Here is a 27,095-nt window from a genome sequence, read left to right as displayed (position 1 = left end):
ACCATGGAGATCCTGTACCCCAACTCTGTTAAGCCTTTTGGAAAAGCTCAAGCACCAACCCCAACTCCTCCTGCCCACACATCATGTCACATTATCAGTGCAATTTCCTATTAGCCACTTCCATCGACTCACATTAATATTTGTTTCCCCTGATACAATGCAAGAGTCTCCTCAGATTAGTAACTTTCGTGTCACATTAGCAGGAGCAACTGTGAATATATAATACAGTCCCGATATGACACAGTCTGATGGAGAATTGCTAACATGACACAGCTCCTCTACAGGGGACTGCTGGTCTGTATTGAGTGAAGCCAGGGCATGCTGAACCTATCAGTCCCTGGTAAGCACAGCCACATGTGTCCCCTCAACTGACTGGGTAAGGTTCAGGGATGGAGCGAGGTCCTCCTTTGGAAGGCCCCTGCTTAGGACATCTCTCTTGTCCCCAAAGATCCTACCTCCCAGTTCTTACAGAATGGTCTGGTTCTTCTCTGAACTGTCCAAGCAGCCCTGGCATCTGCAGAGAAAAGGTGACAGGCAGAGAGAGGGACCCATTACACTTTCCACAACCCAGTCCTCTGCGTTCTGCCTTCACTGAGGTGACAAGCAGGGCTGAGGTTGCCAAAGCCGATTCGTCAAGCCTGTGTGGGCACAGCCGAGCTGGGATGAGTGAGGAGCCAGCAGCTGCATGGTTATGCTGACAAGGCCGTAGGAAAGTGGCAAGGGACAACACTGAGCTGGTATGAGCTGTCACAAAGTGGTTGAAGGAAATATCTCTCAAGCCAGCCCAATCTCTGGACTGGCTGGAGTTCAAGTTTTGCCACTGCTATGTACTAGCTGGATGATCATGTCCTAGCTGGATGATCACGGGCAAGTAATTTCATCTCCCAGTGCCTCAGTTTCCTCCTCTGTTAAATGAGGATACAACAGAGCCTAACTATTAGAGTTGTTATGAGAACAAAAAGCACTTAGACCAGTGATGGCAAACCTTTTAGAGACTGAGTGTCCAAATACAACCCCAAACCCACTTATACACCACAAACTGCCAACAGTGCAATTAAACCTGAATACTGAGGTTTAAATTTAGAAAAAAAAAAAAAACTCATACAACTTGTGACAGAATCAAAAAGAGGATCAACGTGCACTCACTATAGCTTGTATGCCACAGGTTTCCACCCCTGACGTAAGAGCCTTGCACAGCGCTTTGCATGTAACAATCAGGCCTCCCCATTGTAGAGATGGATGCCCCTCTTGGCCTTTCCAGGTCATCAGTGTGCTCTGGCAAGCACCAGGTTAGGCACTACGGGACAGAGAGCTGAGTTTCCACTCAAGAAGTTCAATTCTATCTAAGGAGACAAAATCCAGAAGAAGGAGGCAGAAGTCATATCACAGGGTTTTCAAATCACCCCCAAAAGCCTGAACTTTATCTGAACAGTGGAAGGAGAAGGCCCTGAGATGCTGTGGCCCTCACTGCTAAACCACCTGTCATCTGACTGGCTCTGGAAGTCCTGGAAGAGAGGCTGAGGGGTGGTAAGAGCAGAGACAGAAAGAGGCAGGGAGAAGAGTGAAGGAGCTAAGTATGGCTTCTCATCAACCGTGCTTGACCTCTCGTCCTCTGCCATCCCGTCTGGGGCACGGGTTCAGGCACAGCCCCTACCTGCTGCACCATGCTCCACTCCAAGCTCTCCTTGCAAGGCTGCCGGATAATTCCTACTGCCTCCAAACAGCGCTCCACGTGGCAGCCAAGAGCCGGCTGCCAACAGGCAAGGGGCCAAGATTCCCTTCCAACAGAGACATCCATTTGCCCGTCAGAATGCGGCTACACAAGTGCCAGAAAACTGGACCGATGTCTTCCACCAGGCAGATACCGCTGCCAGGCTTCTTAGCCCTGCCCATTGTCCCTCAGGCCTGCTGGTAAGGAGGAGGTCCACACCCTAAGGACCCTGCTCCCTCCACTTTTGACCTCATCAGGTGCTGGGGTCAAAGTGCAAGGGCTCAAAGCCTGGCCAACCCAACAAGCAGCTGTGACCTGGGCCAAGTCATTAACTTCTCTGGGCTCCAGTCACCTCCACACAAGGAGATTCAGGTAACCACTTCTAGCTCACAGAGTACTGGGAAATCAAATAAGAATATGTACAAAAAGTGCTTTTCAGTACCTGGCATTTAGTTCATGTTCAATAAATGTTAACTTCAGATATTACCATCTATAATACTTTCTCAGTGCAGATCTCAGGGAACAGTCATCTCAGGTATCCAAGAATGGGCTAGGAACCACAGGGGCAATAGAAAAGGCATCTGAATAGCTAAAGTAGCTGTCACAAAATGAGCACATGTAGAGCCTGACCATGAAAAACATTTTCTATCATGTTACAGCAATGTACCTAACATAATAGTAATTGGGAACCACCCCAGGTCCCAGCACTGGGCACAGCTATTTATTTATTTTGGGGTACCAGAAATTGAACTCAGGCTCTTGTGCTTGCCATGCAGGCATTGTGCTGATGAGCTGTGTCCCCAGCCCCTGGGCATGACAATTTAAATACACTTTGTTTAACCAGTAACACGCTGGTAAATGTTTAACAACCAGTTTTTGACAGGGAGTGGACAGGATAGTTCCGATGTGTATCACTTCCATGGTACCGTTTTGGTCAGACTTTAAGTCCACATTGTGATGTCACCACACATGGAGCCTGCACACTGGTGTATTCCCGGCCCTCCCCTTGTCCCAATGAAGCCAGTGCTGCTTTAATGCCCATTTTATAGATAAGAACTATGAGGCTCAGAGACATCTGTTCCCTTGGCCAGGGTCATACAACAAGCAAGTGGCAGTGAGTGGCATCAGGATCAAGTGACCAGTGTTGACTTCAATGTTCATGTCTTTGCACTGGGCCCCAACACACCCATTAGCCTGGCTGCCTTAACCCTTGCATCTCCCATACTCACTGTTCTTTACTACTATGTAGAGACCACTGTCCCATCAAGGTCACTCTGGTCTGGCTCTGCAGACCTTCCTGATGTCCAGCTTGTGTGGGTCCCATGACCTTCCTGCTGTTCCTTTCCCAAGTGGCAGAAGAGTGCATCTCGTCCCATCTATCCATCCAGTCACCAAATATTTTCTTAGTGAAACAGCTGATGGTCCCACATCACCCCTACCAAGAGCTCCTATGACACACAGGTCCTGTTGGCAGCATCTACAAAGTAGTTAATCAGAACAAGGCAACTTTTGCTTATATAACCACAATGCAAGGGTAGCTTCAGGCATGGATGGATCCAATGCTACAAAAATATTAGCAAGGTTTGATTCTCCCTCTCAGGTGTTACTTCCCTGAGCTGTCCTCTCTCATTACAAATGGCTCAGACGTTAGTGTCAATTACCTGTGGATCTTGTTGAAGTGCAGATCCTGTTCTAGGAGGCCAGGTGCGACCTGCACAGCTAATGACTATTTAGGTGACATCCCTGCTATGGGTCTACAGTGAGCCAAATTAAGTAGTGAGAGCCTAAATTCCCAAACTGCTCATAGGATCCCTAACATGCTCACAATGTTAGCGTGTCTCAGAACCACAGCACCTTGGAGGCTGCTCCGATCTCCATGCCTTCCTCACGTTCACTTTCTGTTACTGCCTTTTGCTTCTCTGAACTTTAACTAAGCAATCACTAAGTACCCAGCCAATACCAGTCCTGGATTGATAGTGGGGATGTGGAGAGACCCAGCCCCAGCCAGCTACAGGGAGCTGGTGTTCCTGAGTTTAGCAGGAAAACTTGAGAGAACCTGTGAGCTCAGTCTCCGGGTAACAATAACAATAGCATACATCTATAGTGCTGCTTACACACCAGGGACCATTCCAAGCCCTTTATAAATATTAACCCACTTAGTCCTTTTAACTGACCGGATGCAGTAAGTCTAATGATTAACCCATTTACAGATAAGATGAATAAGGTTCACAGAATTAAGCCAAGAATACCTGGCTCAAGGGTATAAAACCTGGAAAGAGAAAGAGAAATGTCTATAGGAAAACAAAGTGTAGCATGTGGTTCTCTGTTGGGACTAAAAGAGATGATCCTGGGTAGAGTACATGACCTCAACCCCTGGCTGGCAGAGGAGGGAGTCAGTTAGATACACGTGGGCAAGTGACAGCTTCCATCTGAACTATCTTTCTGTCCCATCATGTCTGACTTCACCCCCTAACTTAGGACAAATGACATCTGGCAGTCTTAGGGTCACACGCTTGCTGAGCTAAGGGGATTTTTCTCTGTTGTGTTCAGATACAACTAAGAGGGAAGTCTGACTGGAACAAAATCATGCGCATTCACTGACATACTATCCTATCCATGGTTGCTCCCTGTCACAATGGAAGAGAATAGACATGACAGAGACCACAGGACTCATAAAGCAGAAAATATTTACTATCTGGTCATTTCCAGAAAGATCTGTTTAGACAGAAATAACACCGATAACAATTAACAGCATACAGTAAGCATGTACTATCTGCCAGATTTGTACTTCTTATAGCAACCCTGTAAGATCGGGAAACGAAATGCATGAAGTTAACAGCAGGCAAGCTCAAGGTCACACAGCCAGTAAGCAGAAGAGCTGGGATTTGATTTCCACAGTGTGACCTCAAATCCCATGCTCTGAGTAGCTCTGCTAATCAAGCACAGGTCATCTGGAAGCTTCAGAGGTAGGGGTCTAAATCAGGGTATCATTTTTCAGTATGGTCCAAGATAGACAGACAGACAGACAGACACACACACACACACACACACACACACACACACGAGTTTTGTTGAAGCCAGCAGGAAATCCCACAGCATTCTCTCTGTAGCGAGCTGCTCAGTGCTGTCCCGCTGAAGAGTCTCAGTGAGCAGCAAGACACTGTGCAAGTGCACAGGGCACAGTGCACAGTGTGGTGGGGCCCGGCCACCAACGTGAGCGCCATCCCTCACATGCCTGCAGCTGCACACACAGGCTCTAGGGATGACACCTCCCAACACGGGGTCTTGACAGGCCCGGCCACAGTTCCAAGGAGCCCATCAGCCTCTGCTGTTTCCTGTCTCTTAGTGTAGCCTTCTGTGGTAGTTGTTTGTGCAGCCTTAAGGATCAAGCCCACCACCTGCCCTGACAGTCACTGAAATGCTTGGGGCTGGGCTGGGGGATGGAGACTTGTACTGCCAGGAAGAGAGGCAGGGGCAGGTCACATGTCTGGGAGACAATGTAGAATTTCCCCCAGGCCCAGGTTTGAGTACTAAATGGTGCTATTTACCAGCTTTGAATGATTTAAAGCAAAGCATTTCTTCTCTTTGGCCTCAGTTTCCCTTTCTGTATAATGGGTGTGATGGCAGCCCCCCCCCCCCAGAGGTGTTTTGACTTTTAAGAAAGGACATTTGGCCACTGCTTGGCATTCTGTATGCAGTTCAACTGGCTTGGTTTTAAACCCTGTCTATACCACATGGCTGTGTAGCTACTACTTTGCTGCGCCTCAGTTTCCTCATCTATACAATGAAAATGATTATAGCCTCCGTTCTGGGGTTTGTTGTGAGGGTGAACTGAGCAGTATTCATTAAGGTATGGGGGACATTACTCAGTGACAAAATGTATCCTTATTTTCTGGCATAAGGGTAACAGGAACCAGCTTGGGAACTCAGTCCTACCTCTCACCTGGTAAGGTGACCCAGTGTTCTGGACCCCGGTGCTCGCAAATGTCCCAGTGCCACATGGTTCTCTGCTGTGGCGTGAGCTCATTTTGAATGGGCTGGATTCCCAGAGAGGGTTCCTTTTAGTGGGGTATGCCCATGAGTTCGTGATGAGATAGCTGCAGGGAGACAGATGAAGTGGCTGTGCTTAAGTACCCTTCCAAGGACTGTGCTCTGGCCTGGGGCTCTGAGCAAGGGACAAGCTGCTTGTTCCATTTGTGGCGGAGCTTGGGTCTCACATCCAGCCCACAGCACTTAGCGCCACATGCATCTCAGATTTCCCAGGGCCAAGCGGCAACTGTGAACTGCCATGCTCCGGCTCCCGCCATTTCTCCCAGCATCTTCCCCCATCTCAGGGTGGGGGCACTGCAACCACCAGCTGCTCAGCCCCGGGGCCAAGCCCCCGGGCCCATTTTCATTCACTCTGTCCCACCACATTACATCACCCACCCGTGAGCCCATCAGCTCCACTTCCAAGGCCAAGGCCAAGCCCCACTCTGCCAACCTCCTCCAGGCCACTGGCCTGCCCTCCATGATGCTGTTCCAGGGAGATCTCTGAAAATGCCACTGCATCTTGTCACTCTGTGCACATCTCCATCTGTGCCTGGCCACTGGAACAACAGCCTGGGCCCCCTTGTGGCCAAGGGAGCCTGAGAGCTGCGTGCCATCCTGGCTCTGCCCACATCTCCCAACCCCTCTGAGGTCCAGTAACACTGGGTGAGGCCCAGATGAAACTTGTGACACACACCATGCACATGTGCACACACACACACACCCTACACTACCCAACACACCCACCTACCTACACACACCCACACCTACATAAGCAGACACCAGCACATCCTTACACACCCAAGACACTCCTACCACTATCCCAACTCCTCCCCCTTTGGGGTCTATTCAGTAGCCCCTCCCTGCTGGTGGACCCCAGCACGATGCTTATTTCCACTGTAAACTCGCATTTCTCCTATCCTACTTTGCTTACATGCTTAGCATCTGTTCTGCCTCCAGTGAGACTATCGATGCTGAGAGCATAGGTATTCTTCTCAATCAGTCCTAAAGGTAAGGAGGAATCATCCTTAGTCCCTTTTCTGTTTAAAAAGGAGTTGCAGCTAAGCACTGTAGTGCATGCCTGTGATCCTAGTACTCTGGGAGGCTGAAGCAGGAGGATCACAAGTTTGACTCCAGCCAGGGCAACTCAGTGACCCAGTGAGATCCTTCCTTGAAATAAAAAAAAAAAAAAAAAGGCCTGGGAATGAATGGTTATAAAAAAATATGATGAGGGGCTAGGGATTTAGCTCAGCGGCATAAGCGCCTGCCTTGCAAGTAGGCAGTCCTGAGTTCGATCCCTGGTACCAATAAAAAGGAAAAAGACAAAAAAAAAATATGATGGATGTTTAATTAAAAAAATACTACAGTGAAAGGCAGACTGCATGCTTTCACTTCAAACACACTTGTCCCATCATTCTGGCCAGGTTCTGAAGCAGTTCTGGAAGTCTCTTTTGTGTGTCGTTAGTTGTGCTATCCTGGCTGCTTCATGTCTTGAGTCAACTCAAAACAGTTATCTTTCACTGTCATTTTAATTTTGGGGTAGAGCCAAAAGTCACATAGTGCCAGATCTAGTGGGTAAGATGGATGACGTTGTACTGTCACATTTTTATTTGACAGAAATTGCCATAAACATTAATGACATATGATAAAAATATGGTGACTTTAAATTTTAAAATGTATTACACTAAAAGACGCATCACCATTAATCCCCCTCAAAGTATTTTCCCTCACTTTGAACATGCTTATTCCATTGTTCTTGGTGATGTGGGTTTTTTTTGCCTTTTTCGTTTTTATCGGTACCAGGGATCGAACTCATGACTGCCTGCTTGCAAGGCAGGTGCTTATGCCGCTGAGCTAAATCCCCAGCCCTGGTGATGTGTTTTTACGTGTTTTTTTTTTTTTTTTTTAACATTTTGAGTGGATGTAAAGATTCACTCAGTATTGTAATGGGGGTGGGAGTAGTGGCTCTGCACATTTATACTTCTCTGTGGGTCAAAATGCTCTGCAAAAAAACAGGTTAAGAAACACAGCTGCTCTTTGCCTTACAATGGGGACATGTCCTGACAAGCCCGACGTAAGCTGAAAATATCAGATATGGAAAATGCATTTAATACACCTGACCCTCTGAACATCCTGGCTTAACAACCTAGCACCCTAGAAATGCTGGCTGCTTCCCTCAAGTTAGTGGGATTGCCAGAGAGCTGTGTTCTCTGCCACTGCCAGAGTTGTGAGAGAGGATTGGACCTCGTTATCTAGTCAGCCTGGGAAAAGGTTCAAATTCAAGCTCTGAAGTATTGAATGTGTATCATTTTCATACCACTGCTAGCATAAAGTCAAAGATCCACAAGTTAAACAATAGTAAGTCAAGGACATCTACAAGTTCACAGCCAGGAGGTGGCTAGAAGTTCATCTGAATTAATCTTCAATCACAATTTGTAAAATCACATGTTTCCTGCTCATAGAAGAATATATCTTAGAGAAATGCACATTAAATGGCCTACCCCAGATGTTCTCCAATCTGCCCTAGCATCAGAACCCTTGGGAAGTGTTTCTACAATCCTGGTAGGAGCTGCTGGCTTGGGTTCCCAGTAGGGTCTGTCAACACCTTCCTGGGCATGGTTAGGGCATCCCACAGCTGCCCAGGCTTGAGTGTGGGGGTGCCCACACTGGAGGTTTGAGCTGGCCAAGCTTGAGGTCTTTCCCAAGGCCCTGAACTCCTCTGTATCCATGGCCAGCCTGTGTGTCAATGGAGGAATATTGTTGTCCAGGGCTAAATGTCACACCCTAAGGCAGGATGCTGGCTATGATGGCCGAGAGTGCAAGGGTAGAGACTGGTTTGCAGTTTGACAGTTTTTTTAGATGGCCTCCTTCCCCCAGGATTGGAAGCTGAGTTAACTGGGCCAAAATCACAAAAACTGTCCTCAGTCTATTTTAATAGAAAGAGATTACATGTATGGCCTTATTCAGTACCACAATCTTATGAAGTTTCCCCTATCCTAAAGTATTTCTTTAAAAATGGTGTGCTACGACTCCTGGCTCTTTAGATTTCTCACATCCTCAGTTTTTTTCCTTTTTTTCTGTGACAGAGTCTTGCTATGCAGTTCGAGCTGGCCTTCGGCTTACTCTGTAGCCCAGGTTGGTCTTGAACTTGCATCAATCCCCCTGCCTCAGCCTCCCGAGAAATGCCAGTTTTCAAAGCCAGGCTTCTCCTCCAGCCCCCCACTGACTTTCCACTGCCCTCCCTGTCTCCAAGTGTCTGACTATGGCTGGTCTTCACAGAGAAGACAGGAGCTCACAGAAAACAATAGCAACACAAACCAAATCCACTTCTGACGGGTCATTTACCACTGGCTGGGTCCTGTGGTTTGCAAGGTGGGGAGAAGTAGGGGATGAGATTGTCCCAGACCCTTTGTTTCCAATGATACAATTGAAAACTTTTTTCACGCGTACTGACAGTTGTCTTCCTTGCCTCTTTTCCTTGAGCCTTCCTGCTTGTGTCTTTATGAAGTATGCTGGGACTCTCTAGGGATTTGGTCAACTTTCTCCATCTTCTGAGGGTCCTACGTGTCTGTCTGATTCCATCAATCTCAACTTGACACAGTGTAGCATCTCATCCCCGTGTGCTGGCCTGTCTCTCTGCTTAATGCCCCCATCAAAAGCTGGGAAATACCCCCTTTCAAATGCACCTCTCAGAATATCCTGTTGCTGTTGCTAAAGCCACAAATTACTATCCATGAATGACTCTTCATCTTCCTCAGCTCCCTCCATCAACTATGAAATGACTTTTAAGGCAGAGATAGAAAATACATAAGCATGCAGTTGGCAGACATAGCTACACCTGTGGTAGACATTAATAATGGATTTCCCACACCATCTAGACCTTTTGATGAGTCAGTTTGTATCTACCCCTCATCCTCCATCAATGTTTGCACAGACACCTTCAACCTGATCTTTTTTTTTTTTTTTTTTTTTTTTTTGCTGCTTGTAGGAGCCCATCCTGGTGCACTTTTTTTTTTGTCTTTTTCTTTTTTATTGGTACCGGGGATTGAACTCACGACCACACATTTGCAAAGCAGGTGCTTATGCCACTAAGCTAAATCCCCAACCTGACCTTCTAATTTGGCCTCTTTCCCATCAACTTTCCATATACAACCCAGAGTGTTTGTCTGTTGACTTGACAGAAGCCTTTAATCCTCTAAACATAAGACTGGCTTCCCATTGTATTTAGCACATTTAGAGATGCCAGCTCTATCTTGTGCTTCAGTCTCATGAGACCCGGTCCACGGGAGTTGGAATTTCTATACAGGAGGATCCTAGGCCCTGGTTAAAAGCTGTGTCCCTGGTGCTGACAGCAGAATTTGATGTACAGCAGGTGCTCAAGCATGTTTGAAGATTGTTTGAGACACTCTTTTGTAGATCCAGAAACTTTCAAGAATCTTCTCCATGCAGAAAGCTAATTCTAAATTCTCAGAGTTGGCATGTAAAAAGCAGTCTGCTATCAAGGCCTGCCCTAACCTTAGGAGGTTCTGCCTAGCTCTGATGGTTTGGCAATGAGGAGACGTACAAATACATCATCGTAGCTCCTTTCCCAGGCTTACTTTTTCATTATATGTGGACCACATTGTAGTCCAGTACTCTTTGTAGTGGGGAACAGTTTGTGGAGGTTGAACTCTGATCTCTACATAGCTACAGATAGGTCCTCAGCTTTGGGTGTCTGCGGGGGAGGGGGGTGTTGGAGCTTCTTTCTGAGGAGCTCTTCCTGTCTTTGGACCAGTGCCTCAGTGAGGGTGACCTGGCAGGGAAGGATGCTTGGGAAAGCCAGGTTCTAGGCCTCTGCTACTGGAATGTCATCCCCTTCACAATGGTCGAGTCACCTAGTCAGCTAGGAACAGGTTCTAGAAAATCTAACCTGGAAAGCCCAGAAATCCCAAACCAGAAGAATAATTGAGAAGTAGAGAAACATGTTTTGGAACAGGAATTCTAGGATAGGGTGGGCTAGGAGCTCGCTGATTTCCTTGGCCAGGGGCACCTGAAAGCCAAAGATGAACATTCCCGGGGTTCCTGCTAGGTGTCTTGGGGTAAAGGGGTGAGGGCAGAAGAAGGAGAGGGAACAAGAGAAGAATAATTAGTGCTATTAATTACATCTCAAGCACAGCCTACGTTTCTGCCCCGGGATTAAAGAAACATTCATTTGGAACGACTATTAAGGTCTTAAATTCACTGCTTCACAAATCAGGGCAGTGGAATGAAAATTCTTTCTCTGTGGGGACTAGGAGGCAAGGAGAGCATTTTCTATCCAGGTTGCTGCAGCCCAGATGAAAAGCTAGGACTTGTGAGCTGGGATGGAGAATGGTTCGCTTGTTATTGTTGTTGGCTGTTCTTTTTTTTAAAGCTGTTTCAGGCGGGGACGTGTTCCAAATGTATAATCTAATGTGCTATAAAAGTCACTAATGTGATTATACTTTTATATCATATTAGAGAAAATGAATACTAATTCAATACCAAACACTAATTTGGTAGAACTGCAAAGTGCTGAGAGGCTGCAAAACATTTGCTGGGCTGAACTTTCTGGCTGGGGCCTGAGAATGGGTGGTGGTATTTCAGGTTCAGCCCCCGGATGTTCAAATGTGTCAGAGTCCACCCCTCTCTCTGCAGCAGACAGACTGGGGGGCAGCTCCCCTGAGGACACATATCCTTGTCACCTCAGGAGGAACTTATGAATCCTCAGAAGAATGTTTCAAATCATGAGGAATGCAAAGCCATTTGGATTTTTAAACTAAGCATGTCGTTAACATCGTCAGCAGATGGGAGACAGGCTGCTTCTAAATCAGAGTCAAAGTTAGGAACAGCTTCTCAGAAGCAAGACTCATAAGGATTGTAACCTAGGAAGTAATGTAAGCAGTAACACTTACTGACCCCGGGGCAGTCACTGTTCTAATTCCTGCCAGTCATTCATTCCACCTGCAACCCCACTCTAGGAAATGGAAATCATTTCTGAACCCACTTGACAGATCAGGAAAACGGAGGGGTTCACAGAGATGAGATGCCTCATCCAAGTTCACACAGCCAGTGAGAACAGGGATGCAAAGCCAGGTTGTGTGGCTCCAGAGTTGCCTTGTCATTTAATTGCTACCAAATAGGAAGTAGTGTCCACTGGTCAGACAATTTCGTTATATTTGCACTACTTCACATTAACCTTAAGATAACCCTTGGGGTAGGTGTGTTCTTATTTTTACTGTACAGATGAACAAGCTGAGGTTTACAAATCTGACTTGCTAAATGCCACAAAGCAAGTGACAGAACTGGGGCCCAAACCCAAAGCCAGCTGACTACAAAGCCAGAGCTCATCACCACCATGCTACAGGTTCTTCCAAGCTCCCAGAACCAAGGCCACGGCCTCAAAGGTGGGGCTATACATCTTTTCCCATCCTGAATTCATGTTCAAAATCCCCCTCACATCAGCTTCCCTGAATTTTCATGGAGACTTTTATCCTCTTACTTCTGACCTGGGAGTCCATGGAAGAACAGTTAGGTCAACTTCCAGAATGATACATTCTCTAGGATCTCTCCTGAGGGACCCAACTTCCTGCTTCCCCCACACCTTCATCTCTGGGTATGATGTCCCGTTTTATTATCAAACATCACCCACACCTCCACATCTTGGCAAGCTGTATTCAGCAACACAGAAACAGAATTATGATGTGGTGGCTTGGCTTCATAAATAAAATTTTGCAATTTCCTCATCTGGGGGCATGGATAAATTATTCTTCTGCGTCAAGGTTACGATGATCAAAAAGGTGGCCTGGCTGGCCTTTCTCAAGAGTGGGGATAAAAAGAAGGCTCTGATTACATCTCGGCGCCAGGCTGAGGGCGGAGCCCCAGGGCCCAGGCTGCTGCTTTGTGGCTACACAGGATCAGATGGCTGAAAATGCATAAGCTCTGCTTCGAAGGTCTCACTCCAGAGGGATGGACGTGACCAGCATCACTCATGGGGGCTGGCGGAGACGGTCCTCCAAGCAGAGTGCACGTGGCACTGTTCTCCTGTTCCCTTCGTTGAAAGTCCCCTCTAACCCTGCTGCAGTCACACCCATACTGTGCTGCACGTGCAGTTTCATAAGGTGAACCGTGACATTCTCCCCAAAACCTACATGCAAGTTCCTCAAAATGTGGCCTGATTCGGAGACAGGGTCTGTACAGAGGAAATAAAGTTCACATGAGGTCACTGAGCTGGGTCTAATTGAACACGGCTGGTGTCTTTATGAAAAGGAGACATTTTGGACACAGAGGCACAGAAGGTGGATGTCTTCAGGTCATGAAGGTTGTTCACAAACCAAAGAAAGGCCTGAGAAGGAACCACCTCAAGTTTGAACTTCTCATCTCCAGAATCACGAGAAGACAAATTTCTGTTTAAGTCGGCCCGACAGCAGCATTTTGTCATTGCAGCTCTGACCAACAAATATACTGAGACACACTTTTTATAAAGCTGAAGCCAACCTATGGCCAAGTAGATGCTGCTGGGCTAAGGTCAGTCATATCTAAGGTGATTTGTGTTTTTCATTATACATTTGCATGGGGTCTGTCTATCTGTGCTCTGGAGGGCAGGCCTATCTGTCCTGGTCACCACAGTCTCCTCCATAACATGCCTGGTTCCTCAGTATTTCTAAATAAACAGAGACATGAGTGTGAGTGAAAGCTAGCCAGCATGAGTCTTGCTTTCCCTGCATTTCAGAAGGCTACATTCTTCTCCCTGAGAGGAGGGAAGCCAGAGGCTTTGCCTACAGGACTTCTCTGGGCCTTGGGCTGCCTGCTGAGATTCAGAGAAGAAAAAGCATAAAGGGAAAGTCTGCTCCAGCTCTATCCATCCTGCCCCTCCCTACCATCTTCAGGTCACCCTGCCTTGAATTCCATGTTGGAAGCTGCAGGCTACAATGTCCTTCTTCTCATTAGTTCTGTTCTGAGAAGATGCCTCCTTTACATTTCTAGGATGCAGTAACTAGGCACGTCTGCCCCATCCAGGGCGACTTGTTCCCAAATCCATGACCACCAGATGGAAAGAAGCTGCCTCCTTCGCCCGGCAATCCCCCACCACTGCGTCGGACATCCGCAGAATGCCGTCCCCGCCTGTCAAGAGTTCCACTGCCTCTAATGGTATACATTTTGTCGGTGGAAAGCAAATGTTTTTTACTTGAACAGCAGAGTCATGCCCATGAACAGACACTGTAAACAGGTGGCCCCTGGGTACGCTGTGCCCACAGACATACTGTATTTAGTTTGGCCTGTATGGTGTATATACTTTCATTTTCCTTTAAAATGGGTGATTTTTGCATACAAATCCGGATGCCTAGCTTCTCATGAGAAACTGACAATTCCGACAACTCCAAGCCTATGGAGACACAGATAGAGTTGTGAGGCAGCTGTGCCCTTCTGGGGACATGCCCTGCTGTCTGCCCAAGGAGTCAAGGTCTCCGTGTCTGGTCACTGCCCATGGTACTGCAGAGGCAAGGGGTTTGAGTTCCTTTTGTAGATCTTTGCTACAGAGCCCTTGAGACCTCCACCAAAACCGAGCTCACATATGATTGAAGCCAATCTCCCGCAAAGGCATTCCTGGCCATCACTTGCCTTAGAACATAGTAGGTGCTCAAGGAATACTCACTGGATGATTAAACAAATGGCAACAGAAGCCCAGTCTTCAGTCATCACTTAGAAACAGCCAGTGAGATTCTGGAAGCCAATCCCATCAGCGTGCAATGGGCCTGGCCAGCCTTGTGAAGCCTTGCACCAGCTGAGGGATCTCCCTGTCTCCTACAGGAGGCCAATACACCAGACCCCTCTTCTCGCTGGCCAGCAGCATTGGGAGCAGTGACAGACACTGCCCACTGCTCCCCACACATGCCTGTGACATTCCCCTCGTCTCAGTAAGATGGAGCCTGGCTGCAGCCCTCCTCTGGGGCGTCTGCCCTCCATGCATCCAGTAGGCCCCCAATTGTCGCTGCCCTCCCAAATCCAGACGGAACTGTGAATTCTTCCTGTCAGTGCCGTATATCACTTTGAGATATATACCATATTAGCAGAAAGAACTGAATTATATTGCATTCATGATGCAATTAAACACTTCACTAGGAATCAATGTAAAACTGATGAGGCCTGAAAGTAGTGCATATGGCTTAGAACATTATAAAACATTACCTTCACTCAAATCCTTTTCAGTAGCAATTTAAATCTTCTTACAGTTACTGCTGCCAATGGTAAACCATCTACTGATTCATAACAGCGCATGGTAACGAATGAATTTTTTTAAAAATTTATTCAACTACTAAATTACCCATGAAACCGGAATAGCTGACAGGAATAATCTGAATTATTATTAGCTCTGCAAGTATTCTGCATTAGCCAATTTAAAACCACGGTTCTCAGGCAGGAACCAGTTAGTACAGCCGGAGTGTTAAATGACTGCAATAGTTCTTCATTTTACTGCTGCTTACATTTAAAGGTCAAGAGATAAAAATTACATATGACTCCAAACATGGGAAGGGTGTTTATCTTTTTCTATGAATCAGGTCAGTTATAAACTTTTAAAAACATTTGAGATGCAGTTGTACAAACTCAAAGGCCTTTGGAATATTTAGAAATCCTAAGACTGGGCAGGGGATTCTTCTCTTTCCTCACATTGCTACCAACAAAACAAAACAAAAACCCCAAACAAAACCAAAAAACTGTCCCCAGAAAGAACCCAAAACAGTCATCCTTGAGATCTAGAAATCTGCTTCCCAAAAGGTGCTAATTCCTTTTCTTCAGCCCTCACCTCCACTCATCTCCAAGCCTCCCTCAGCACTTGTGCAGCTTTGGAAACATCTCAAGGCCTCAGAAGGAGGAGGCCACAGAAGTCAACCTTCTGCCTGCCCCCCGGGGCAGACTACAGGACCCTGGCCGGTTCCCTTTCTGCCTTTCCTGTCCATGCCTCCTGTGTTGATTTTTGCTCCTCTGCAAAAGCCCAAGGGAAAACCACAGTGAGAGAAATGAAAAAAGCAGTAGCTTTCTTCAGGAGCCCAGTGTTAGCAATGCATGAGTGAACAAGGACCATAAAACACCAGCCTCATTTCTCTGCATGGCTTTGGCAAGACAGGCACGTGCCTGTCGAGCTCTGCAGAAGGAAGAGCCAGGCAAGTTCAAGGCGTGATTCTTCTTTTTTTTAATTTCCTTTTTTTGGAGGAAGGTTTTTTAAAGCCACAAAGTTAATATATGCTCGTTATAAAAAATTCAAATGATGGAAAATGCAAAGAAAAAAGCTGACAGCCCTGCCTTGCCACTTCACATTTGGTTATGAAGAGATAATAATTAAGCACCTACTGTGTGCCAGGGCCCTGAGGGTGCAGCAGTGAATGAAACCACCTTAACACCCTGGGGAACCCTTCTGGGCTTCTCTCTTTGTGTCTGCTACCATGTACACATATAGCAAGAATTCCTCATAAAAATGAGGTCATGTTCTACTACTTGCTTTATTCACCCAACAAAGCATCCTAGACTTCTTTTCTTGAAAGGTTACAATATCACTGCATGCAGGCCCCACATTTCCCCAGCCCTGTATGGGGCTGTTTCTTGCTAATATAAACCATCTTGCAAATGAGCACTGTTTAAGCTCTGGGGGTGGTATGCCCAGTCTTATGCCAAAAATGGATGTTCCACATGTCCTAATGTTTTAAGAGGAAGAGGGTGCAGGGAGTTGGAAAACATCCTTCCAAAAGACAAAAGAAAGCAATTGTGCCCCCCCCCCCACGTAATACCCAGCAGATCTCCATGGATTGATATGACTTTAAAAGTCACAATATCCATTATTGTTCAACGTCCTCCATGTTGCCAGTGGGCCCCTGGTAAACCACTGATTCTCAACCAAGCTGATTTTGCCCTCCAATGGACATCTGGCAAGGTTTGGACATTTTGTCTCCCAAAGGACATTTGGCAAGATCTAAAGATACTTTGGATCATTTCGCTTTGAGGTTGGGACATGGTACTGGCATCAGGCGGGGAAAGCCTAAGGATGTTGTTAAACACCCTACACGAGATATAACCCCCAACCACCAAGGACTATCCAGTGTCAAGGCTAAAAATCTTGCTTTAACTAAGGTCTGAACAGGTCTGGGACCCACGCATTCGTGTTTAAGGCCCAGATGAGCTGCAAGCTGAGTGGACACATGATTGGACAAATGATTTAACCTTTCTGAGCCCCAGTTAGTGCTAAGCACTGTAGGTATGTTTTTCCATACTTATTCATAGGATCTACTTCTTAGAATCAGCAGGAGGACTAGGTCAGACAATTTATGTCAAGAATACAATGTAGCTGTATATAGTAAAAACTCAGTAGCAGCAACAGCATTGTTACTAGAAGAACAGCAGCAACAGTAATAAAGGTAGCATTTTTTTTATTAGGGTAAAATGAACACAATGTAAAATTTACCATTTTAACCATTTTTAAATGTCAGAAACTGTGGCATTAAGTCACTAAGCTATCACCACCGTCTATCTTCAGAACACTTACATCTGCTCTGTCCTCATATGGCCCTCCCTCTGTGCATGTCTGTGTTCTGATCTCCTCAGATTACTAGGACACCAGTCATACTGGATAAGGCCCCACCCTACTGGCCTCATTTTAACTTTATTACTCCTTTAAAGACCCTACTCCCAATACAGGCCCACTCTGAGATGCCAAAGATTTCAATACATTTTAAGGTTTTCACATAGGACTTTGGGATTCAAACCAGAGCCTGATCTTTTTTTGTCGGTACCGGGGATCAAACTCATGACCGTGTGCTTGCAAGACAGGTGCTTATGCCGCTGAGCTAAAGCCCCAGCCCCAGAGAGCCGGATCTTCTAACAGCTGCATTGCAGCTATGAGTGGCTAGTTCTGGACAATGAAGTCATGTTCCCTAGGCAGCTTCCCTTCCTGAAGTGAGAGATAAAATCCTCATCCCAAGAAAGCCTTTCCCTTCTGCCCCTTTGGCTTTCCTGTCTCACTGCTTCCTGGCCTGCAGACACCATGAGCCCTGGAGAATGAACTGCTATTAGGAGCTACAAAGCTGAAAAAGCCAAGAGGGGAAATGGAAAGACAGAGGTAGTCTCCCTCTTACTCTGCCACATTAGAAAAACACTGACAACCACAGTGTTCTTCAGGAGCTCAGAGGATAAATACATGGTGATACATTAGAGCCATAGAATACTATTCCACACTAGAAGAAATGAGTTAGTAAGCCATCACTAGCCACTGAGGAGGAAACTCTTTGCCCACTGATACATTTTAAAAGGGAGACCAAGAAGGCTAAACACTATGATTCCAACTACATGGCCTAAACGTACTACTCCAAAGTTCAGGTGTTGGAAACTTGACCCTGAATTCATATGGCAATGGTATTTGGAGATGAGTTCTTTGGGAAGTAAATAAGAGTTAGATGAGGTGGGGCCCCCATGATAGCATTAGTGGCTTCATAAGAAGAGAGACCCAAGAGCAAACACCTGCTCTGTCTTGCCTGATAATACCTTCTGCTGTGCTCTGATGCAGCAAGAAGGCCTTCATAGGCATCAGCACCATGCTCTTGGTCTCCCCTACCTCCAATTCCTTATAAACTGCCTGGTCTCATATTTTGTTCTGGCAACAAAAACAGACTAAGACACCAACAGTAAGATGTTCTGAGAAAGGAAAAAAGCTATGGAGATGGTAAAGCATTCAGTGATTACAGGGGTCTGGGAGGAGGGAGAGAGCCAGAGTGGGGAGGGGAAGAGATAGAGGGGATGGGAGGGGAAGGGAGGAAGAGAGACAGAGAGAGAACAGGTAGAGCACAGGAGATTTTTAGGACAGCAAGAGCATCCTGTATGACACTACAGGTTGAACATGTCATCACTTAACATCTGTCCAGACCCAAAGACTGTGCAACCCCAAGAGTGAACCCTAGTGTAAACTATGGACTTGGGGATAATGACCTGTGACTGCAGGTTTATCAGCTATACCAAAAGTCATCCCCTAGTGCACACTGAACATGGTGAGTTGTTATGGTTTGTGTCTGGATGTCCCCAGAAAGCCTCCTGTAGTCATGGAGGCAGGCTTCTAGAATTTCTGATTAATTCATGGTCCAATGCTGGGATTGCGAGTGTAAGTGTTACACCCACACTAGGGTGGGTGTGGCCTACATACAATATAAGAGACAGAAAGAATCTTCTCTCTGCACTCCTCCTCCCCTTTTGCTCTTGGTGTTTTTGCTGTTTTCTATGCCATGAATGGTTGCCCTGCTGCCACACCACCCTGCCTTGCAGCCACCTGATTATGGCATGAAACCCCCACAAAACGTGAGCTAAATAAACCTTAACCCTCTTTAATTTTGAGTGCCAGGTATTTTTGTCTCAGCAACGAGAGAAAATTAACCAAGACACAGAGACTGTGTACATCCTGCAACAGTATACATGGAACTTCACTTTCTTCTCCATTTTTCTGTGAGCCTAAAATTGCTCTAAGTAGACAGTTATTTAAAAAAATAATAACTGTACCCATGTGAGTTTAAGATGCTATTCCCCAGGCTTGTGGTTGCTTGCCACCCAATTCAACTCCCTACAGAAGCAGAACCTCAGAGAGCACCAGGGTCCCAGCTGGGTCCTTGAAGTAGAGGGTTCTGCACAGAGTAAAAGGGACTAGTATGTTAAAATGTGGGAGCCAGTGATTCTGGACAACATTATACTGGATCATGGATCCTGTGTAGCCCCTTCTGAGCTGGAGCCCAGAGCCTGAGGGGAGGCAATCAGAGCAGGGGTCAAATAGGTAAATGCAGATGGCTCCAGGCTCGAAGGGTTCAAATTGAGGAGATTAGGGTTAGGGTTAGCCAAACTGCCTCCAGGGGCCTCAGCCATATCATCATTCTTCCCCAAATTTCCAGATAAGACTCTGCCTTGTTTATTCTAGGGGCAGGAAGGTGGGACAAGTAAAGACAACCTGGGGAGACAGTGAGGCTCCGACTCAACTAACTCATAGCCCAACCCAGTGACAAGATCAAGAGCTTTGTCATGGCTCACTTTTCCTATTCCCAGGCCATCACCATTGGAACAGTCTGCAGACAGGTCCTCAATTCTACTCAACTGTTACCTGGGAGGGGGATCCTGGCTGAGCCCAACTCATGGAGAGTGGAGGTGGTGAAAAGCATTCAGTTACACACTGCTCTCCTCCGCACACAGGAAACTCAAGCTGGGTGGGGCTCCGGGTGGCATGTGGCTAAAGGCACCTTGGCAAAGGATGCTGTGCCACCTATGTGAGTGCTGCTTGGCTGAGGGAAGCCCGGGTTGCTAAATACCTCAGAGGCTCCCTCCCGTAGTGTGAGCCTTTCTGTGAGAGGTGATGTCTGTGTTGGGAGTTAACTAGTTAAGGCACAGGGCAAAGGCAGTCTCCTTAGTAAGAAGAGTGTTGATGAAGGCCAGGCAGGAACAAAACAGAAGCTCAGAACAAGCAGAGAGAAGGAGGTATTTCTGATAGCTCTGGAGGAGGCGGATGGGCATCCGGGATCTTGAAATCCTGACATGGACCCACGAGGCTGCAGGTTAAGCCTTTTGTGGCCAGTGGGGAGCCGCTGAGTCAGTCACTGAACATTTACTAAGCACTGCCTGTGATCCACACAATGTTCTGAGCATCACTGGTTGCAGGGGGAAGAGAGGGACAAGTTAGAGATATTTAGAAGCTGGTGTTGGCCTTTCAGGAGGTCAAAGCTCAGAGAAGGGCCTGCTGGTCAGGGATGGGTTCTTGGGGGTAGCAGCCTATCAGAAGAGATTTAGGTACAAAGCTAATTTGGATATATGGACTCCAGAGGAGAATCTTGAAGGCACTAATAGAGGCTCAGAGGTTTTGGGCAAAAACTAAACCCAAGGAGAGAAATTACCAGAAGTGCTGATGGAGAAGGAAACCGAGTACCTCAAATGTCCCCCCACCACTCCATACTTGTATGCTCAGCCCAAGTGGCCCACACCAAGTGTGCTGGGAGGGCAGGTGGCAGACAGCTGTTTAGCACATGCATACACATCAATGGAGAAGGCATCACTCATGTGAGACTTCTAGAAAAAGGAGTGAGTGCCAACTTGGAAAGGAGGCATTGTCTCTTTAAGTGAGCATAACACTGTATCATCCTTTCTCTTCCTATTTTGGGTTTTATTAGCAAAGCAGTACAATGTTTATACTAGTGGGTATTACATTTGCCAGAACAATTACAGTATGACAAATGGTACATCAATGTAATCCATCAACCTCGCTAAGACAGGAATCCTTTACTCGGGACTGCCATTAATTCTGTGCTCCAGTCTCTGGGGTCCGGGGCCCTCGTAGCCATGACAACATGGATGACGCCTTGTGTGAATACCATGGCTCTGGGAGAGGTGAGTACCTCCTTAATGTGCTGGAATTTAACCTCCAACACCCACTTATTAGTCTGGTCCAAGGAAGAAATTAGAGTTTGGGGCTGGAAACACGCAAAGCACTTGATGAGGAAGGGGGCATGCACCTCCATGAAGGTGCAGGCGCTCAGAAGCAGGGAAGGTTATATACCAATGGGTTGCGGGCCGCCTTCCCATCTCTGGTCACTGAATGCCAGCCTCCAAGCCAGAAGCAAATTCAGGCTGGGGACCTGTCTAGTCTCAGTAACAATGGCAGCTTTTAAGAAATGGAGACAGAAGGCTCAGGGTAGAAGACAAAGACACTGAGCATTTGAAGAGAGGCAAGAAGGGGAAGTCATTGTTTGATCTGTACAGAAAACCTCAGCAATTCCCCCAAAAGCAAGCAGTTTTCTAGGCACAAGGAGAAAAGGTGATTTGGTACACAAAGAGCTCAGATCTCTTCTGATTGGACAACTCCAGCCTCAAATGAATGATATATGATTTCTTGCCCTGGGGCTTATTTTTACCTCCCCGAGCTGCAGTTCCTCAGAGCAGCAAAATCCCAGCGGTTATACACGCCCTCCGACAAGACTGCAGTCATCAGCTGCAAATTCGCCAGGAGTTTCAGGGTTCCTCAATTCATCCCAACCAGCAAATTATAAGCCGGGAATGGCTTTATAAAATATGAAATGGCTGCTGTCAGTTTTTCCATCAGTTCTACATATTTTGCTGTTAACAAAAGGAACCGATAACCACTTCTCATAACGAAAAACAAGAATAAAATCAAAGGCCCCTAATGGAGACAATCTCCAAAGTGCAACAACACAAGCCCATTTCTTCTTTTTTTTCCTTCCCTGACAAATCAATCTGGCCATGGTCCAAGGATACAGGCAGACAGACGGAGCTACCTCACCTGTTTTATTAAGCCATTACCAGAATCATTTTATTCCCATTTATAATGTTCAATACATGGTCTGAAGACTTTTCTAATATAGTAATTAGATGGAACACTAGATAGATGGATTAAATTGGGACAATATTTTATGCCATTGTACATTGCTTTACAATATTCTGCCTGGTTTCTGAGATACCAAGATGTGCACGTACATGTATATAAATACATCCCTTTTATTTTGGATGGTGGGGCTGTACTTTGCATGTGGCTTATCTCGGCTCTGTCCTTCTCGTTTGGAAATCTGATGGAAATTTGTGAATCCATGATAGGACTTGCTAGGAAGTCCTATCTGTCCCCTACATTTTGTCCCCTCATCCCCCACCCTGTTCCCAAGCAATGGCTTTCCAAGCAGCACTGCTGTCATCGTGGTCACTGCAGACAACATTTGGGATGCTTAGCATGGGAATGTCAGAATGTGAATGCTCAATTTATAGTCACCTCATTTAGCCTAAGGAGAAAGCATTGTGATCATTTTATAGACGGGAAAACTGAGATTTGGACAAAGGTTTATTCAAGACACTGAAAAAGCATGTGGCAGGCACACATATCTGCACCCAGAGCACCCCAGTTAGCAACCACAAAAGAATGTCTTTTTATGAAGAGAAGGCAAGACACTTCTCCAAGAAGTGTGTGTGTATGTATATGGAGAACTAAATTATCTAAATTATAATCTTAAGAACCTAAGAAATCCAGGCTTAGTGGTCAATAAAGAACATTTCCTTCAGGTACTGTCTCCTCTCAACTTTTGGGAGGACACAAAAATATGAGACCAGCCAACCAAGTCCATTAGGTGTCATCAGAGGCTCCCTGCTCATTGTCAGGCATTGTCCCCTGACAGAAAATAGAACCATGGAAAAGTCAAGCTGGAACATTATAAAGAGATAACGTGGTTTTACAGAGGGGAAAAGTGAGGCTTTGAGAGGCAGCGTAAACTGCCAAAGGTCACATAGCTTTTGAGGTCACATTAGGTCCCTTTGCTGCTTTTGAGCCTCAACCAGAGTATGACAAGGGCTCACAGATTCTCCCTATTCTGAGCACGCACAAAAGCCCAAACCCACTCTCCTCATTCCCTATCTTCAGACCACCTCAGCTTGCTGGTGCAGGCCTATATTTAGCTGCTGTTTTTTCCCTGCTTCATGTATAAATGCAGAACATCTACTGGAAGAAACTTACTAATATAAAAGAGGAGGACACATCTGGCCAGGAAGCTAGAAGCTGACTGCTTCTGAAGTCCTGCCTTTGCCGGGGCTAGGAAAATAAAATTACTCTCCATATGTGTATTTCTGTATCCAAAAAAGGTTCTCCGTGGGCAAGGCCCTAGGTTCGATCTTCAGCACTACAAAAAAAGAGTTATTCTTGATTTGACAGCCAGTGCTGCAACTCACATAGAGAAGAAATCCTCAGTGAAATTCCAAAACCTACTTTGCGAGGCCTCTGCTCCCTTGCCCAGGATCCCTCTCCAGCCTTTCCCTGCGAAGTTGTTACATGAGTTTCCAGTTCAGCTCTTGTCTGCCTTTACTTTTGTGCACGGCTGACACTGAACCTCACTGCACAGGAAAAAGATGCCTTTAAGGAACAGAGCAAGGGATGCAGAGGAGGGAAAACAGGCAGAAAGAAAACTAAGGGAGAAGTTACAGGAAGTGCAAAGACTGACATTTACACTGCGGGTCAGGCCCTGTGTTCCCCTCACTTCTCCTCCCAACCAACCCCATTCATATCTCCATTTTATAGACAAGGGAGTAGAGGCTCTGAGAGCTCAAGTGATTTACCCAAGACTACACAGCTAGTTCAAGATAGAGTTGAGATCTGAACTTAGATCTGATTTGTATATCTGGATCTGTAAGTATGAATGATTTTTCAGCAGAGATGAAGGCAGGGATCTACTGCCTTTCAAACAGTGGGCAGATTCTTGGCAGCTAAACTGTTCTTCTCAGATCTTACTATTTGAAATTACCTGGGGAAACTCAGCGCTGTGGAGGAGTGGAGGGGCCTAGTGCAGTGCACGCAGCAATCCCACTGTGCACCCACTATATCTAGGAAACCTCCTCTGCTGCGTCTTCTCTGTGGTGATGCAAAACCCTTCCAAAGGGGCCACACAATCAGCTGGTTCTGAAAGGAGGCTGGATTGCAGAGAGCCAGAAACTGCACTGCTCAACCGAGCTCCTGTAAGGCTGGAGGCTCCATAGTTTACAAACTCAGGAGCTTTCAGTTTGCCCACCATCATTTCTGAACTGAAGACCCTTTTTGGACCATTTGGACCACAAATGACATTGGTCTGCCTTAGCTGGCCCTACGTCAGGTGTCTCCCATTACACACCCTCCTCATTCTCCCTTCGAGTCCCCTCTGCTCTCCTTCCTCTGAGCACACAGGACCACTGGGGCAGGCAGGATCCCTATTTTCTCTGGAAACAGTCTCCAGCTTGCCAGACTTTGCAGCTTGCAAGAAGGAATGCCACATCCATGATATCCCCTGATCTGTGTAAACCACAGACAGTGAAGCTATCTGTTGTGCCCAATGAAAACATCAAGGCTAGGAAGCTAAAATAGGATAGAGCTCCAGCAACAATTAGGGACAGACCTGAAGGCCAGGTGGGATCCTGTCTTGGGTTAGGTGGCACTTGATTTGGGGACTTTGGTGCAGTGGCTTCCGGGGGTGGGGGTGGGGGTGGAGGAGATGTGCCACAAGGGCAGCATGAGGGAGCAGAATGAGCTTGGCACAGACGGCAGTTCCTCAGGAGCCATCCCAACCCGATCCTGGAGAAGCTGAGCAGGGAAGGCTCACCAGGTGTCCTGACTTTGAGGAAGGAGATGAAGCTGCCCTCTTCCCCTGAACTGGCCAGACAGGCTGCTCCCATGGCTGAATGGGACAAAATAAACACTTTGAGATTCTCTGGAGGTGACCGTCAAATCACAACACCTGGGGGGCAGGAATGCTGCGTGTGCAGGGATCTAGTGGTAGGGATCTAGTGGGTCACCATGAATGTCCACAGAGAATCCTGAGCAGGCTGCCCAGGGTGGTGACAGATATGAGAATGCTTTACCTTAGTTGATGCCAATGGTAGCATCTACTTCTTCCAAGGGAGAGCCTGGGGGATGCTATGAGGAAACTGAGGCTCAGATAGTTCTGCAGCCCGATGGGGTCACACAGCATTTTGTTACCACTGGAGCAGTGGCCCTGCAATAATGAAGGGCTGACAGCAGTGTCTTTGCTGTTCTCCCCTTCTCTGTCTCCACCTCCTGTCTCTATCCCCACGTGGCTGCACCTCCCCTTGTCGGCTCCCCAGTGCCTGGGTGCTGGATGGGAACAGTGACACCTTGTCAAACAGGCATTTGATAAATGCAAATCTTTCTTAATTTGAATTTAATTATCAATGAAGTGAGCAACTCCCAGATCACTTCTCCCCATCAGAAACTGGCAGATACATCTGTGCATGGAGTGAGACTGTCATCTGCTGGTCCTCTTGCCAAGCCCTCCTGGCGGCCGGCCTGGCAGAGGCCACTGCTCTTAAGGGAGGGCTCCCTGGGAGGGCTACAGGAGTCCTGGCAGCTGGAGCCCCTGCCTCTGAACCATTCCAGGATGCAGATCTTTGCACAGCTGACCCACACAGTCCCTTTCCATATCCCCAGAGAGACTGACATACCAGTCTAAGGCCCCACAGCAGGGTTGGACCCAAGTGACCTGTCATTGCCAGAGGTTGTTCATTGGTCCTGTGCATGGAGGTACTGTCAGGAGCATGGAGGTAATGACTCAATACTTCCTTCCTTGTACTCATTTTTAAGCAAATTCTGGAGAGAAGTTACCAGTGAATAATTATTGGGCACTTATTATATGCTAAGCACTGTACTGGACCTTAATTTGCCTTAGCTCACTGCACATGGGAGGTATCATTACAACCCTGACTTACACAGGTAGAAACTGAGGTTCAGAGAGGTTGAGTTTCTGCCCAGGGTCTGCTAACCTGGGTCACATGCTGGACTTCACCGAGTCCTGTGGATCCTGTCACATGCAGTGCGAAGTCACTGGGTTGGGGGGCAGGTCACGGTTAAGTCTAAGCCTGGCACACAAGCTCTGACAAGTTCCTGAATCCAGGAACCTCAATCTCCCTCTTGGTGAGGCCTGATCCCAGGGACTTGAGGGGCAGGATCCACACTTTAAAAATTATACGACACTGAAAAAAATAATGAAAGTATGTGGTGGCAGACCCTGCCCTCAGCATTTTACAGAAATGAGCTCAGAGAGGGGTTCTGTAGGTACCCTGTTTTATAGATGAAGAAACACAAGTGTCTAAAGCTTAGGAACCTTAAAAGTGCAGCGATTTTAAGTCAAAGAAACAAACAAACAAAAAAATAGGAATACAAATCCCAGTATACAAACTTGGTAATCCAAATGAGCCAAAAATAATGATTACTCAAAATCCCATCAGCATCTGATGAAACATCTCGAGATTTTCTTCTAAATATTCTAAGAAGAAAGGAAAGAAAGTGGAGGGAGCAGTTGGATAAACAACTGCAGGATTATGACAAAGAGTTGGTGCTAGGTGATTAGGACAAAGAGGTTTATTTTATTCTATTTCTATGGATGCTGAACATTTTCCATAATAAAAGGTTTTCTATAATTCCATCACCTGAGACACCTGCTAGTAATGTTTTGGCCTCTTCCCTTCCCCCTTACCAGCCCCCCAACCTACTTCGGACCACTGAGATTATAATAATCCACCAGATCATAACGTCAGCAGAAGATAACAGCAGGACTGCCATGGACCAGTATTTCTCTGGGGTCTCACTATATATTTCACGCTGGCCTTGAACTCACTATGTAGCCTCAAACTTACAGCAATCCTCCTGCCTCAGCCTTCCAAGGGCTGAGATTATAGGAGTATATTACTGGCTTAAAGATGGCCTTTTAAAAATTGCTTTGAAGGTTCCTGGGGTTGGCACTTTAATCCGATTAGATTTACAGACACCACTGACTCTATTCACAGTAATGAAGAGAACACAAATATTGTGGTA

The 27,095-nt window shown here is 46.6% G+C and overlaps 1 protein-coding gene and 1 long non-coding RNA gene across 11 annotated transcripts in view; both read right to left on the bottom strand.

Moving 5' to 3' along the window:
• The window catches only part of LOC134470622 (uncharacterized), a 36,731-nt gene extending 10,000 nt beyond the window's left edge, over positions 1-26,731 (bottom strand). The window contains exon 1 of the long non-coding RNA XR_010039623.1: positions 1,655-26,731. This is a non-coding gene — a long non-coding RNA (uncharacterized LOC134470622). The remainder of the gene's footprint in view (positions 1-1,654) is intronic.
• The window catches only part of Cux2 (cut like homeobox 2), a 232,764-nt gene that overhangs the window by 121,451 nt on the left and 84,218 nt on the right, over positions 1-27,095 (bottom strand). The window lies entirely within an intron of this gene.

This window comes from Cavia porcellus, unplaced genomic scaffold, assembly GCF_034190915.1.
Source record: "Cavia porcellus strain 051 isolate PalLab524CR breed Dunkin Hartley unplaced genomic scaffold, mCavPor4.1 scaffold_16, whole genome shotgun sequence".
Classification (NCBI taxonomy): Eukaryota; Metazoa; Chordata; class Mammalia; order Rodentia; family Caviidae; genus Cavia; species Cavia porcellus.
Note: the sequence above shows the minus strand (reverse complement) of the source record. Positions and strands in the feature narration are given on the sequence as shown.